Source organism: Rhinoderma darwinii, chromosome 1, assembly GCF_050947455.1.
Source record: "Rhinoderma darwinii isolate aRhiDar2 chromosome 1, aRhiDar2.hap1, whole genome shotgun sequence".
Lineage (NCBI taxonomy): Eukaryota > Metazoa > Chordata > Amphibia > Anura > Rhinodermatidae > Rhinoderma > Rhinoderma darwinii.
Window position 1 is genome coordinate 275,859,853 of NC_134687.1, and position 14,919 is coordinate 275,874,771.

The following is a 14,919-nucleotide window of genomic DNA, read 5'->3' on the forward strand; positions in this document are numbered from 1 at the left end:
GGGTCTTTCCCAGGTTTTGGTAACAACGTGATATGTGCCTCAAGTGACTGTTGAGTAAAACCACAGGCTGAAGTGATGGAATTGAAGACCCGCGTTAAGAAGGGAATTAACAAATCCTGAAATGTTTGTAGAAGGACAAGGACTCTTCCCCAATGGAAAATCTTTCAAAGCTTGCAGCACTTCATCCTCTGTGAAGTCAGCTTCCAAGGTATCAGATTCCAGATGGGAAAGAGTAGGGAGCGGAGTCTCATTTAAATATACATCGATTTTGGACTGCAGAGTTTCAACCGGTATATCATGTAAGCTGCCTTTAATATTGTACAAAGAGGAATAGTATTGTTGGAAGCATGTGGTTATGTCCTTCGGATCAGAGACCACTTGCCCCGAAGCCGTATGTATTTTAGGAATATAAGCAGCCTGCGACCTGGGATGCAGCGCCCTAGCAAGAGGTCGTCCACACTTGTCAGCGAATTCACAAAAGAACTTCCGATTCCTGTCTCTATACCTTGTGTAAGATTGGTCAAGAAGGGCCCTAAGTTGATTCCTTGCAAGGTCAAGCTCTGAGAGTGTAGAGAGGAGTTGTGTACGTTTATGCTGAGCCGCAAGAACGTTAATCCTATCTAACAATTTAGTAATTTGAGCACCTTTCTCCCTCTTCAAGCGAGACCCATGTTGAATGAGAATTCCTCTTAACACACATTTCAAAGCCTCCCATTGTACTGGCAGGGCTGTTGTATCAGCTGTATGGTTAAGAATGAAGGACTGTATGGAGGCCTTCATTGCTGTCATACAGACAGTGTCATTCAGGAGGTTATCATTCAGTTTCCAGTTTTTAAAAATGAGTCAGCCTATCCAGAATGTCTAAAATCAGATACACTGGAGCGTGGTCTGACCAGAGTACATTCCCTATCAGTGTTGTGGGTCTCCATGTGAGAAGATGATGACTGAGAAGAAACATGTCAATTCTACTGTAAGAATTATGCAATGCAGAGAAATAGGTATAATCCTTAACTAGTGGATGAAGCATGCGCCAAACGTCAACCAACTGCATTGAATGCAGTGTGGAGGATAAAGCAGACAAATGGGACCTAGGCACTGTACTTTTACCCGACGAGGAATCAAGGTGTTTGTCAAAAACTAGATTAAAATCACCTCCGATTACCAAAAGACCCTCTGTAAAGTCATCTAACCTCCGCAACAACGACCTGCAAACCCGGGCTTGATCTTGAATGGGTAAATAAAAGTTGCCAACGTAATCACCTTGCCATGCAAAGAAATTTTGACAAATAAATAGCGTCCCTCCGTGTCTGACGCCGTCGCCAATACCTCATGCAACAGAGATTTATGAATTGCAATGCTGACACCTTTACTTTTGGACTCCGCATTCGTACTATGATACCACTTAGAGTAGTATTGAGTGTTGAGACGAGGAGTATGAGCAGTTTTAAAATGGGTCTCTTGTAAGAACCCTTTCCTTATGCATATCATATAAGATCTGCGCGAGTTTTTCTGGTGTATTGAATCCCCGAACATTCAAGGTACACATCTTCAGCGAGGCCATCCCTCCACACAAAAAAAAGACGAAAAAGGAGGGGTAGAAACAAGACAAAAGGGTAAAGGGGAGAAAAAAAAAGAATAAAAGAAAAATGAGGAAGAAATATAGAAAAAGGGTAAATACCCGCTCTCTGATGACTAAATCAGAGAGATAATCTCAAACAAAGTTACACTGGCGAACCAGCGAATCTCTAAGTGGAAGAGTGACTATTCAGAAACCCAGCGAACGCTAGACTATCACCCCAGCACTACTACTTAGAAAAGGAAAATAATAAGAGCGAAATAGAAAAATAGAAAAATAAATAATTGTTAAGAAAACAGAACAGTACAAAAAAAGCTGTCGAGAAAACCCGTAATACTTTAGTATCTATGACAATATGACATCATAAAAAATACATTCAGGAAAAATAGCATATACCTTCATGTACATACATCAGAACAGAAACCCCTTAGAGAAAAGCGCTTTTGGACAGTGCAAATAAACCACAACCGCCTCCATCCTAAGTACAGATATGTAGAGGCTTGTCACGCCATGAGAATCATTCACTGCACAAAAGCGCAGTAGTACACAACAGTTAACCACAGCAGGTAACCCTGCATAATGAACAAAATATATAAAACATATACATATAAATATAAGAATTCTGCGCTAAATTCAAAAAGGCTTGAAGGCATGCCAAGCGCAGGTGAGTATATATACTCACGAAAAACCCTCAAGCTTCTGGAACAGGGTCCATATGTTGTCGATCCTGACGACGTTCACGAATGGCGGGAGATCTTCCACGACGCCCTTGACGCGCTCTTTGGGGAAGTAAGGGAATGGAGGGCCAGTCCAATATGGAGACTCTAGGAATGTCCAGGGCCTCACAGAACTCTGGCATATCATCCAGGTCCCGGATACAGAAGAGAACTCCATCTTTCCTTACTTGGAGTTGGAAAGGATATCCCCACGAATAGGGAATCCCGTGCTCCCGGAGAACATCCAATAAGGGGAGCAAAGTTCGTCGTTTATCCAAAGTCATTTTGGAAAGATCAGATAGAAGCTGAAGTTTGTTCCCCTGCCATGTGATATCACCTTTATCTCTTGCTTTACGGAGTATTTCTTCCTTGAGCGTGAGGTAATGGATGTGACACAAAATATCTCTTGGCCTGTCGGGATCAGCATTTCTAGGACCCAGAGTGCGGTGTGCTCTATCAATTTCCAGTGCAGATTCAGGTTCGCGGCACAGGAGAGAGTTGAATAAGCCCTTCAGCGTAGGGACTATAGCAGCAGTATTGTAAGTCTCAGGCAGACCTCGTATGCGCAAGTTATTGCGTCGGTTGCGATTCTCATGATCCTCAGCGATATTAAACAGCATATGTATTTGTTGAGTATGTTGCTCTAATGTCGACTGTTGAGAGGCTTCCACTTGTGATGCAGCAGTAATATCTCCATCCATTCGTTGAACCTGGTCTGTAAGCTGAGAAAGATTGCATGTCAGTGCCTGTATCTCTGATTTGTATGTGGTCTCCAATCTGCTCACATAAGCTTCCATGTCACCTTTGGTAGGAACTGCAGCAAGTTGTTGCTTTAGCTCCAGATCACATCAGTTGTAGGCATAGGCAGGTCTGAAGGAGTAATATTCTTCTGAGGTGAAGAGGAGCTGGGAGAGGGGGCTCGAGCTGGAGTAGGGGGAGCTGCAGATGAGGTGTCCTGCACTGCACAGCCATTTCCCCTGGTCCGGCGTTCAGGACCCAGCGGCGCCATCTTGGATTTATCTCCCCTCACTGTGACGCTGAAGTATCTGAGAATACCGCCGGTAAGTGCGTCTGATTGCGGTCTGGAAGGTGTTCCTGAAAGTCTGGGTGTTCTCCTGATCATTAGGGTGCCGTTTTCATCTGCGGTATCGTGCTAATGACCATGCTGGGGTGTAGTCAGAAGCGGAGCTCTCAGTCCACACGTCCGCTCAGCGCCATTACCAGGCCAGGCCCCACATTTATGTTACTTGACCCCAACACGACTCCATAAAATGGGCAGAGTCCCACACACTAGATGTCATAGGTGTTCGGAATCACAGGCTGACTTCTGGCATATGGCATGGGACTGCTCATATATTAAGTCATTCTGGGGGATGTAATATCGAAATTGTCATCTCTTCTGGGTATCCCGGTGCCTTTCACCCCTGAGGTTTGTCTTCTGTGTCTATTAGATGAGTCGATATGGTTACATTATACCAGGATCTTCCTTAGGGAATCATTATTTTTTGCTCGAAAAGCTATTGCGATCAGATGGATGGGAGATAGACCTCCTACCTGTGCCCAATGGATAAATGCGACAATTCCATATGAGAGAATGGTATATACTCATAGAGGCTGTCCCTACAAATTCCAGAGGCTCTGGGATGTTTGGAATTCCTCCTCCCTGGCCCTATTGCCTCCGAGATCATTGAGAGTGGGCCTCTCCTCTGGTCTTTAGGATTCCTGAAGTAGCCAGTGTTTGAGTGTGGGAGGGGTTCCATTGCTGTACATGACTGTTTCATGAAGTGTGTTGCTGCTTTCGTTTCCCATATATAGTGCTTTGCTTAATGCTCGGGATGCGTTAATATGATGTTAAGGCCGGATTCACACGAGCGTGTGCGTTTTGCACGCGCAAATGGTACATAACAGCTCCGTGTGTCAGCAGCGTATGATGCGTGGCTGTGTGATTTTTCACGCAGCCGCCATTATTATGACACTCTGTTTGTATGTTTGTAAACAGAAAAGCACGTGGTGCTTTTCTGTTTACATTCATAGTTTTTACTGCTGTTGAGCGAATCACGCACGTCACCCGGAAGTGCTTCCGTGTGCTGCGCTTGATGCATGAAAAACGCACAAATATAGGACATGTCGTGAGTATTACGCAGCGGACACACGCTGCGTGAAACTCATGGACTGTCTGAACGGCCTCATTGACTAACATAGTACGTTGCACGCACGTATATCACGTTCGTCTGAATAAACCCTTAGTACGAAACTCACATGTGCAGAAGTTCAGTTAAACTATGTTATACTAAGTTTTTCCATACAATATGTATTATATTTCCTTGTAACATCCTGATTTATGCTGTGCACTTTACAAATGTGTTAGATTGAGTATTGTTTACGGTGTGACCGGATACTCAGTTTCTTATCTCTTCATTGTATTTTATTCAATATATGTATGCATGATGTGACGCCATTATTTCTCTATTGATACACTAATTGTATTGTGTATATTATTTAATAAAACGAGTTTAAAGAGGCTCTGTCACCAGATTTTGCAACCCCTATCTGCTATTGCAGCAGATAGGCGCTGCAATGTAGATTACAGTAACGTTTTTATTTTTAAAAAACGAGCATTTTTGGCCAAGTTATGACCATTTTTGTAGTTATGCAAATGAGGCTTGCAAAAATCCAAGTGGGTGTGTTTAAAAGTAAAAGTCCAAGTGGGCGTGTATTATGTGCGTACATCGGGGCGTTTTTAATACTTTTACTAGCTGGGCGCTCTGAAGAGAAGTAACATCCTCTTCTTTTCAGAACGCCCAGCTTCTGACAGTGCAGATCTGTGACGTCACTCACAGGTCCTGCATCGTGACGGCCACATCGGCACCAGAGGCTACAGTTGATTCTGCAGCAGCATCAGCGTTTGCAGGTAAGTACATTGCAGCGCCTATCTGCTGCAATAGCAGATAGGGGTTGCAAAATCTGGTGACAGAGCCTCTTTAAAAAAAAAAGAAGAAAAAACATGCTACAGAAATATATTTTTTATTACAAATTTATTTCGGCAAAAAAACATGAAATTTGTAAATTTCACCTCTACTTTGAAACACTGAAAGGGTTAAGAAACCTTCTAAATGCTGTTTTGAATGCTTTGAGGAGTGTAGATTTTAAAATGGGGTAATTTATGGCGACTTTCTACTATATAAGCCGTCAAAGCCACTTCAGAACTGTACTGGTCCCTGAAAAAAAAGCCTTTTCAAATTTTCTTGAAAATGTGAGAAATTGCTGCTGACGTTCTAAGGCTGGATTCACACGAGCATGTTCGGTTCGTAAAGGACGGACCGTATTTCGGCCGCAAGTCCCGGACCGAACACACTGCAGGGAGCCGGACTCCTAGCATCATCGTTTTGTACTACGCTAGGAGTCCCTGCCTCTCTGTGGAACTACTGTCCCATACTAAAAACATGATTACAGAACGGGACAGTTGTCCCGCAGTGAGGCCGGGACTCCTAGCGTCGTACATAACTATGATGCTAGGAGCCCGGCTCCCTGCAGTGTGTTCGGTCCGGGACTTGCGGCCGAAATACGTTCCATCCTTTACGGACCGAACATGCTTGTGTGAATCCAGCTTAAGCCTTGTAACATCCTAGAAAAAGAAAAGGATGTTCAGGCTGCGAACATAAAGTGGACATATCTGAAATGTTAACTAATAACGGTTTTGTGTGTTATTACTATCTGTTTTACAAGCAGATACATTTAAATTTAGAAAAATTCACATTTTTGCAAATATTCTATCAATTTTGGGGTTTTTCCACAAATAAATATGAAATTTATCGTCTAAATTTTTTCACTAACAAAGCACAATATGTCACGAGAAAACAATCTCAGAATCGCATGGATAGGTAAAAGCGTTCCAAAGCTATTACCAGATAAAGTAACACGTCAATTTGAAGAAAAAAAATCGTCTGTGTCCACAAGGCCAGAACAGGCTGTGTCCTAAAGGGGTTTTCCCACGTGGGACATCTATGACATATCCACAGGATAGGTCATTGTAAGATAGATGCGGGCACCCCCTATCTCTAGAACGGGGCCCCCTAAACCCTGTTCTAGCTTTTTGTGCTCACGCCGACTCCCGGCCACTTCCTGTTTACATGGTCGGGAGTTACCGAAACAGCGTAACTCCCATAGTAGTGAATGGCAGTTACAGAAACAGTGTAGCATGCGAGCTACGTTGTTTCCGTAACTACCATTCAGTTCTATGGGGCTTAGGAAAACAACGTAGCTCAGCAAGCTACACTGTTTTCTCATGGTCGGAAATCAGCTGGAAGACAAAGAGGTAGAACGCGGTTAGGGGGCCCCGTTCTAGAGATAGGTGCGGGTCCCAGAGGTGGATATGTCATAAACGTCCCTCATTGATTTCACTGCACTGTGTATGTCTACCAATTCATTATGGGCTAGTGAAAATTCTCCCACTTTATTTCCCACATCATTTATCTTAGATTGTAGTTGGTATATAATTTTGCTTAGATTAGAGCAGATGTTTTCTGCAGGGAGAGGAGCATGTTTTCTGTTACAGGTTTATCAGATGATGAGAGAGTAGACGTCTCAGTCTGTGAAAGAAAATGCCACGGTGAAATTCATATTATTAGTGGCAGTTATTGTGCTGCATTTGTTTCCTGGGCCTTTATTAGAGGGAGAGGCCTGGGGAGAGATAGAGGGGCTACTCTTATTGTGTTCCCTACTCCCGCTTTGTCATTTTAGCAAGAAACAAAAGGGAAATATAATTAATTGCTCCCTCCTTAAGGGTCCCAGATCCCCTGACAGTAATATTTAATGAGCCGGGGTTTGCGCAGTGCTCCACAGAGCCAGAGCGGGAGGAGGAACCTTCCATCTCAGGTATTCTAGACATATAGTGTTAGTCCTACCTTAGTAGAATAGACCCCTTAATCAGGGACTTTTTAAATCTTGCCGCCAGGATCAGCGCCTTCCTCGTCCAATACGAGGGTACCCTTTTCCAGGACGTCCAATCCGTTGAATTTCCATAAAACCCAGCAGTCGCCACTACCCAAAGTAGGCCCAACTAATTTTAGTTTTGAAACACATATGCGTTCCACTGACTGGAAATCGCCATTGTCACGCTATCCGAAGTCCCACACACACGGAAGAGGCCCTGGGTATATGACCGAGGAGTTCCTGGAGAACCGTTTTTTAGACTTATTCAGCTGTATGGTAAGTAAAATATAAAAATAAATACATCAGAAAATTAAAAATGTACTAGACTGTTCCCAGAGCCCAGAAAACCTCTCTGCCATGCCCCATATGGACAGGAAAAACATAGATGGAGTTAGGATGGGGAGGGACTTTTAACCTCTGTTTCCTGTCCGTATTAGGGTGTGGAGTCATCCTCCTGTGGTGGGGTCATGGAGGATTACTGGAGAAAAGAGTATTATACATGACAGCCAGCACGGTTTTACTAAGGACAGAAGTTGTCAAATCAACCTGATTTGTTTTTATGAAGAGGTGAGCAGAAGCATAGAAAGAGGGGCCGCTGTGGATATAGTGTTTTTGGACTTTGCAAAGGCATTTGACGCTGTCCCTCATAGACGTCTAAGGGCGGGTTCACACGTGGCGGAATTTCACTTAAATTCCGCTGCGGACACTCCGCAGCGTTAATCCGCAGCGGTGCCGTTTGTCCATTGACTTACACTTTAATTTAGCAGTGTTCGTTTAGACGAGGCGTAAAATTCCGCTGCGGAGCATAGGCTGCGGAGCGGAATTTGGTGTCCGCAGCATGCTCTGTCTGTTGCGGAGCAGTGGCGGACTCATGGCGGAATTTCTCCATTGACTTCAATGGAGAGTCAAAATTCCGCAATGAAGTCCGCAGATCTTATGTGTGCTGCGGAGCGTATTGGTTTTGCTACCATGACATTTCTTCATTCTGGCTGGACCTATGTATTTCTAGGTCTACAGCCAGACTGAGGAAGTCAATGGGGCTCCCGTAATGACGGGAGCGTTGCTAGGAGACGTCTGTAAATAGTCACTGTCCAGGGTGCTGAAAGAGTTAAGCGATCGGCAGTAACTGTTTCTGCACCCGGGACAGTGACTACCGATCTCAATATACATGTATCTGTAAAAAAACATATAAGTTCATACTTACCGAGAACTCCCTGCGTCTGTCTCCAGTCCGGCCTCCCAGGATGACGTTTCAGTGTAAGTGACGGCTGCAGCCAATCACAGGCCAAGCACAGGCTGCAGCGGTCACATGGACTGGCGCGTCATCCAGGGAGGTCGGGCTGGATGCCGAAAGAGGGACGCGTCACCAAGACAACGGCCGGTAAGTATGAAATTCTTTTACTTTCACTAGGGAAAGTGCTGTCCCTTCTCTCTATCCTGCACTGATAGGGAGAAGGGAAGCACTTTTCCCGCAGTCCGCAGCAGCTAGTCCGCATCAATTTTCTGCACATTTTGTGCAGATCCGCAGCAGAATCTGCAACGCAGATTCTGTGCGGCATTGATGCGGACAGTTGCGGAGGAAATCCGCCACGTGTGGTCATGCCCTAATGGGTAAATTAAGGACTATAGGTTTAGAAAGTATAGTTTGTAATTGGATTGAGAATTGGCACCGGTGACGAGTGATGTACCCCAGGATTCCGTGCTGGGACCACTATTATTTAACTTATTTATTAATGATCTAGAGGATGGTATTAACAGTTTCTATTTTTGAAGATAAAACCAAGCTATGTAGCATAGTTCTGTCCATGGAAGATGGTCATAAATTACAAGTCGATTTGGGCACACTGAGTGAGTGGGCATCCACATGCCAAATGAGCCGTACTTGAAAGGCTGGGTTCACACACCCTATTTACGAGCGTAATTCGGGCGTTTTAACCTCGAATTACGTCCGAAAATATGGCACAAAAGCGTCGGCAAACATCTGCCCATTCATTTGAATGGGCTTTACGATGTTCTGTGCCGACGGTCATTTTTTTTACGCACCGCTGTCAAAAGTCGGCGCGTAAAGAAGACGCCCGCGTCAAAGAAGTGCCTGTCACTTCTTGAAACGTAATTGGAGCCGTTTTCCATTGACACAATGGAAAAACAGCTCCAATTACGTCCGTAATGGACGCAGTGAAAAACGCCTGCACTTGCCATTACGTCTGAAATTCCGGAGCTGTTTTCAGGAGAAATTTCAGCCATAATGGACGCTGCCGTGTGAACATACCCTAAATCATAAACTAAATAACAGCATGCAATGTCAATCAGTTCCTTCTAAGGCCAGCAGGATACTGTCGTGTATTAAAAGAGGCGTGGACTCGTGGGACAGGGACATAATATTACCACTTACAAAGCATTAGTGCGGCCTCATCTAGAGTATGCAGTTCAGTTCTAGGCTCCAGTTCATAGAAAGAATGGAGTTGGAAAAAATACAAAGAAGAGCAACTAAACTCATAAGGGGCATGGAGGATCTTCGTTAAGAGGAAAGATTAAAAGTATTAAACCAACTTAACCTTGAAAAGAGACAACTAAGGGGAGACATGAGTAACTTGTACAAATATACGAATGGCCCCTACAAAAAACATGGTCAAAACCTGCTCCATATAAAATCCTCCAAAAAACGAAAACAAAAACACCAGGGATATCGAGGATATTCTAGCGGCCATAGAAAATTGATCACCACCTCTCCTTTGTTCTCTCCTCCACCTCAGACTAAACTATCTTTATTTGGCTGCTCCAAGGGCCTTCATTAAAATGTCTGAATCTGGTAAACCTGATCATTGAGGTTACTCCTCTGAAAAGCACAGGAAGTTCACCACTGGGCATAAGTCCATTTTAGCACTTTAGTGGGCCCAGTACAAAAGTTTCAAGAGTGACCCGCCCCATCTGAACAGACTTGTCGAGGGTTAATATTGTCTTTGTTCCCAGTGATCAGGCTGTACTGAGTGAGCGCTGTGAGTACCAGGGCTGTGCTATAGCATCCTGTAATATATCATGTGGTCTCCCGCTGTGCCGTACATCCTCTCTACTATATCCCAGTCCCGCCTTGCCACCTAGTCATTCAGCTCAGCTGGCGTGGCCCCGTATCAGCGCTGAGCTCAGAACGAATCGACGCTGCGCTCCTCCTCTCCTTCCTAGCTTGGCTGCCTGGGAAACTGTCTCCCTGACAACTAGGAACACTACAGAGTTCTCAGTTGTGCTGCAGCAAGCTGCCGAAAAGAACAACAGGAAGGAGTACGGCCAGACCTACACAGAAGGTGATAAAGACAGACAACCAATGAAAGTGAAGGACACAAGGGATAAGAGGGGACACAAACACAGGGGAAGACACACAACACTTCCGCTCTCCCCTCATGTCTGCCCCCAAAACCAGCCTTACAAGTTTTTAACGGTAACTGTGTCTGCCAGAAAGAAGTATTCGGCACACAATACTGTAGTTAAAGAAAATTTTGTTTTTATTTATGGAAATAATGCGAGGCTTAGTGCGATATTTCGGTCGTTAAATGACCTTCAAATATCGACAAATGTAAGAAGAACACTTCATAATGAAGATAAGGAAATATAGATTACATGTGGACAGCCTCCATCCGTTAACATCATCAAGGACATATTAGTGAATACTAGCATAGCGTATGAAGATCAGTGTTATATTATGTTATGTTGTCCCACGGATATGAGGGGACACCTGTAGGTGACGATGGGAACATTCAGAATCAATTATAGGACATAAGTTTAAGGAACAGAACTTGTTGGTAAGTGGATCATCTACTATAATAATAAATAATCGTCAATATAATCGTGTATATATAAGGGTTAAAGGGAATCTGTCACCAGCATTTCACCTATTGAACTTTACTTATCCCTCACTGGCCGTTGCTATCATAAGTTCATTGCCGTTATCCCCTCTCCCAAACTCCTCCTCCGACTGTAAATAACGGTCTGCAAATATTTTGCTCCTTTTATCGAAGTAATCCGGTGTTGCACACACCAGAAGAGGACATCAATGCACAAGCGCAGGATTTAGTGTCAAACAAAAGTAAGGAGGCGGGGTAAGCTCAGAAAGACTTGAGGAATGAAGATTTGAGTCTTTTCAAACAAAGCTTTGACTCTTATGCTCATTAGCATACGGTGTAGGAACACTAAAAAACGGAATACTAAAGCTACAGAGCCGACTAAGAAGACAATTATAGGTTACATAGAAATGATATGATAGCCTACCGCAGGAGCTGGTCACAGCAGGGACAGTAGATGGCTTTAAAAAAGGGTTAGATAATTTCCTAGAACAAAAAAATATTAGCTCCTATGTGTAGAAATTTTTCCTTCCCTTTTCCCTTCCCTTGGTTGAACTTGATGGACATGTGTCTTTTTTCAGCCGTACTAACTATGTAACTATGTAACCTATGTAACTATGATATTTCACCCACTACCACCAGGTATTGCTGGTTTAATAGGTGAAATTCTGGTGACAGTTTCCCTTTAAGAAAGAAATACAATTTTCAAGTACATGTTGTATGACCCATTCACGGAGATATTAATCTAGGCTTATATATAGAGGTAATCTAATAGGGCAATTACTTATGCATGCATTTCCAGCAATTATATATTTACATATACTTACAAAGACTCAGAAATTATCTCTACACTATTGATGCAAAGCGAAGGCAAAGTGGGCAGGATATATGCATAAGTATGTACTGTATATGGAGCAAATATGAACCCATCAAAGTATGGAGGCTTCAACCGTGCTGGGAACTGGTTAATCCTGTAGTTGGTGCTCTGTTCAAAATGGCGGCTAGTCGCTAGTATTGGCGCTAATTAGCTAACTATGGGTGGCTCCTTATAAGCCGTGTATAGGCGTGTTAGCCTACATCATTGTTGGTGTGGGCGGTAATGTGGGCCGTGCAACTAAGCAACAGTACATAACTTCCGGAGGCGGAGATATTAACAGACGACGTTGGCGCATTACCGTCATAAGTGCCGCTAGCGTGATGTCGTCAATACCGACGTATCAGTTAGGTGGCGTGGTGCAGAGTGACAACACACTGGATCGAGAGTGGTGTGAGTGCAATACTACAATAATGTGTTCTAGCAGCACGTCCTGTTGCCATAGAAACGTATTATAGGTAATGGGCCTGGTTAAGCCCATAAATGATAGAACAATGCCTAAGTCAAACTAGGGAACAGAAGGGTAATACTTAATCTAAGTCATAGAGGATAGGCGTTGTAAGCATACTTACTCTATTTCAGTAGGGATAATATATATATATGCCCGGTTATGCCCGAAAGGCAGTCCCCGTGGTAATGTAATGTGGAAAGGATCAACATGTCTGGTAGGAGATAACAAAAACAGGTAGTTAGTAACTGTTGTATACATTATAGAGTCCGATGCATATTGTAAACATATAAGACAGATTCTTGTGATGGTTACAAGAAGCTACTAATCTTATATTCTCAGTTCAAGCATCTGTAATCTGTGAATCCAGTAGGCTTTTCTACATTTAAGATTCTTAACCCTATCCCCACCTCTTCTAGGGGCTGGTACGTGTTTATCACTTGGACCATAAGTTGTCAGATATTATGTTCTTCAGTAAGGAAGTGTGATGGAAAGGGCAGTAATGTTTTGTTGCAGCGTATATTAGACTTATGCTGCCCTATCCGGTCTCGTACACGTTGGGTCGTCTACCCCACGTATGCAATGCCGCATGGGCATTTAATGATGTATACGACATAATTGGTATTACAGGTGAAATAATTGCGTACGGGTATCTGTTGGCCGGACAGTAGATGGTGGATTTTGTCGCCTGTGATCACGTGAGTATTGTATGCATGATCGACAGGGAAAGGTTCCTTTCTTAGGTGTATTCAGGAAGGTCTGCCTAGGGAGTATTTTAGCCGAGCCTACATCTGCTCTCACCAGTTTGTCCCTAAGATTCTGTGGTCTCTTTGTACAGGAGAGGATAGGGTTTTGGAACTCAGCAATCCGTGGATAAGCCTTTCTCAGAAGGGGCCAATGTTTCATGATAATGTGGTGAACTTTATAATAACATGGGTGGTACGTGGGTACAAATGGAATACGTATAGGTTTCTCAATTACCCTGACACTAATTGTGGTTTGTTGTGCTTCCTGAAGTGTTTTTGCAGGGTAACCTCTATCTCTGAATTTTCTGCTGATGGTGGCGGTTCTAATCAGCCCTTGTATCACTTTCATCCACTATTCTGGAAACGCACTTATACTGGGACTTGGGCAGTAATTTTTTTTGTAGCTAAGGGGTGACAACTGGTGTAGTGTAGTAGGCTATTTCTGTCGGTCTCCTTAGTAAATAGATCCGTACTAGGGTGACCAGTATCATCCTTGATGACCAATGTGTCCAGGAAACTGATTTTGGACAGGTCATAGTTCAGAGTGAATTGCAGTTCTGGCCAAATGCTATTGATAGGTGGTGAATTCTAGCAGTGTCTTGATGGAGCTGAGCCATAGACAGAAGATATCGTCTATTTATTTTCTCCACATTAAGACATGCTCCCTAAAATTGGTATCGGGGTACACAAAGTGTTTCTCAAAGTATGCCATAAAGCAGTTGGCATAGGGGGTGCCATATTAGACCCATTAGCTGTGGCTCATTGCTGGATAAAGAAAGCATCCTCAAAGAGGAGGTAGTTCTCAGTCAGGATGATGGTTAGTAGATCTGTGCTAAGGTCTATTATTTTGGTATCTTTCCCTGTGATGGTCAAGCTCTCTCTAACAGCTAGTATCCCCTTGTTATACTCAATCGAGGTGTATAGACTACACACATCAAGTGTGACTAGAATGGTATCTCTTGATAGCTCGTCAAACGCATGTGTAATGTCCGTGGCTGCGGACTGTCCGCTCCAGCCTCCCGCTGACAGCCGCAGCCACGAGTCGGCAAGCGCTGGCCCCAGCCTCCTCCTCAGGAGACGCCAGCGCTTGCATCCACTCACCTCCGCCGGAGCCCGCAGGACATCTTGAACGACCTTTGACCCGTGAGTGCCCTGGGCTATAAGAGCGGTCCAGCCCCCTAGTTCGATGCCTGAGCGTTGTTAGTCTTTCCCAGTCTGTCTCGCAAATGGTTCCTTATTGTCTCCCGTTCCAGCTGTTACCTGTGCCCTGTTACCGTTCCTGTATTCCGTATTGTTCCTGTGCCTACCAGCGTCAAGAGCCATCTGCCACGTCAAGTGCCATCTGCCACGTCAAGTGCTATCTGCCACACCAAGTGTCTTCTGCCACGCCAAGTGTCATCTGCCATGTCAAGTGTCTACCGCTTCATCGGATACTGCCCGCCACGTCTGGCGCCACTTGCCGCACCTGCCTTCATCCATGCTGAAGCCACAGCCACCGCCCGGACTATTTCAGGTACCCAAGCATTACTGTCTGCCATTTATTTCCGCATAGACTGTGACCTGGTCAGCTGCTTCCCCTTTACGGCAGAGTGGCCTAGTGGGTCCACATACCCTGTGCCCGTGACAGTACGCTCAGGCCATGGAACCCGCTGGCCAGCCCAAGACCCCAATACAGAAGATTCAGACAGAGATGCATGACCTACGCACACGTCAGGATCAACTCCTTGAGGCGGTGAATTCTATCCTGGTCCGCCTGGATCTACTCGCTGTTCCACCTCCGGTTCTTCCTCCTGA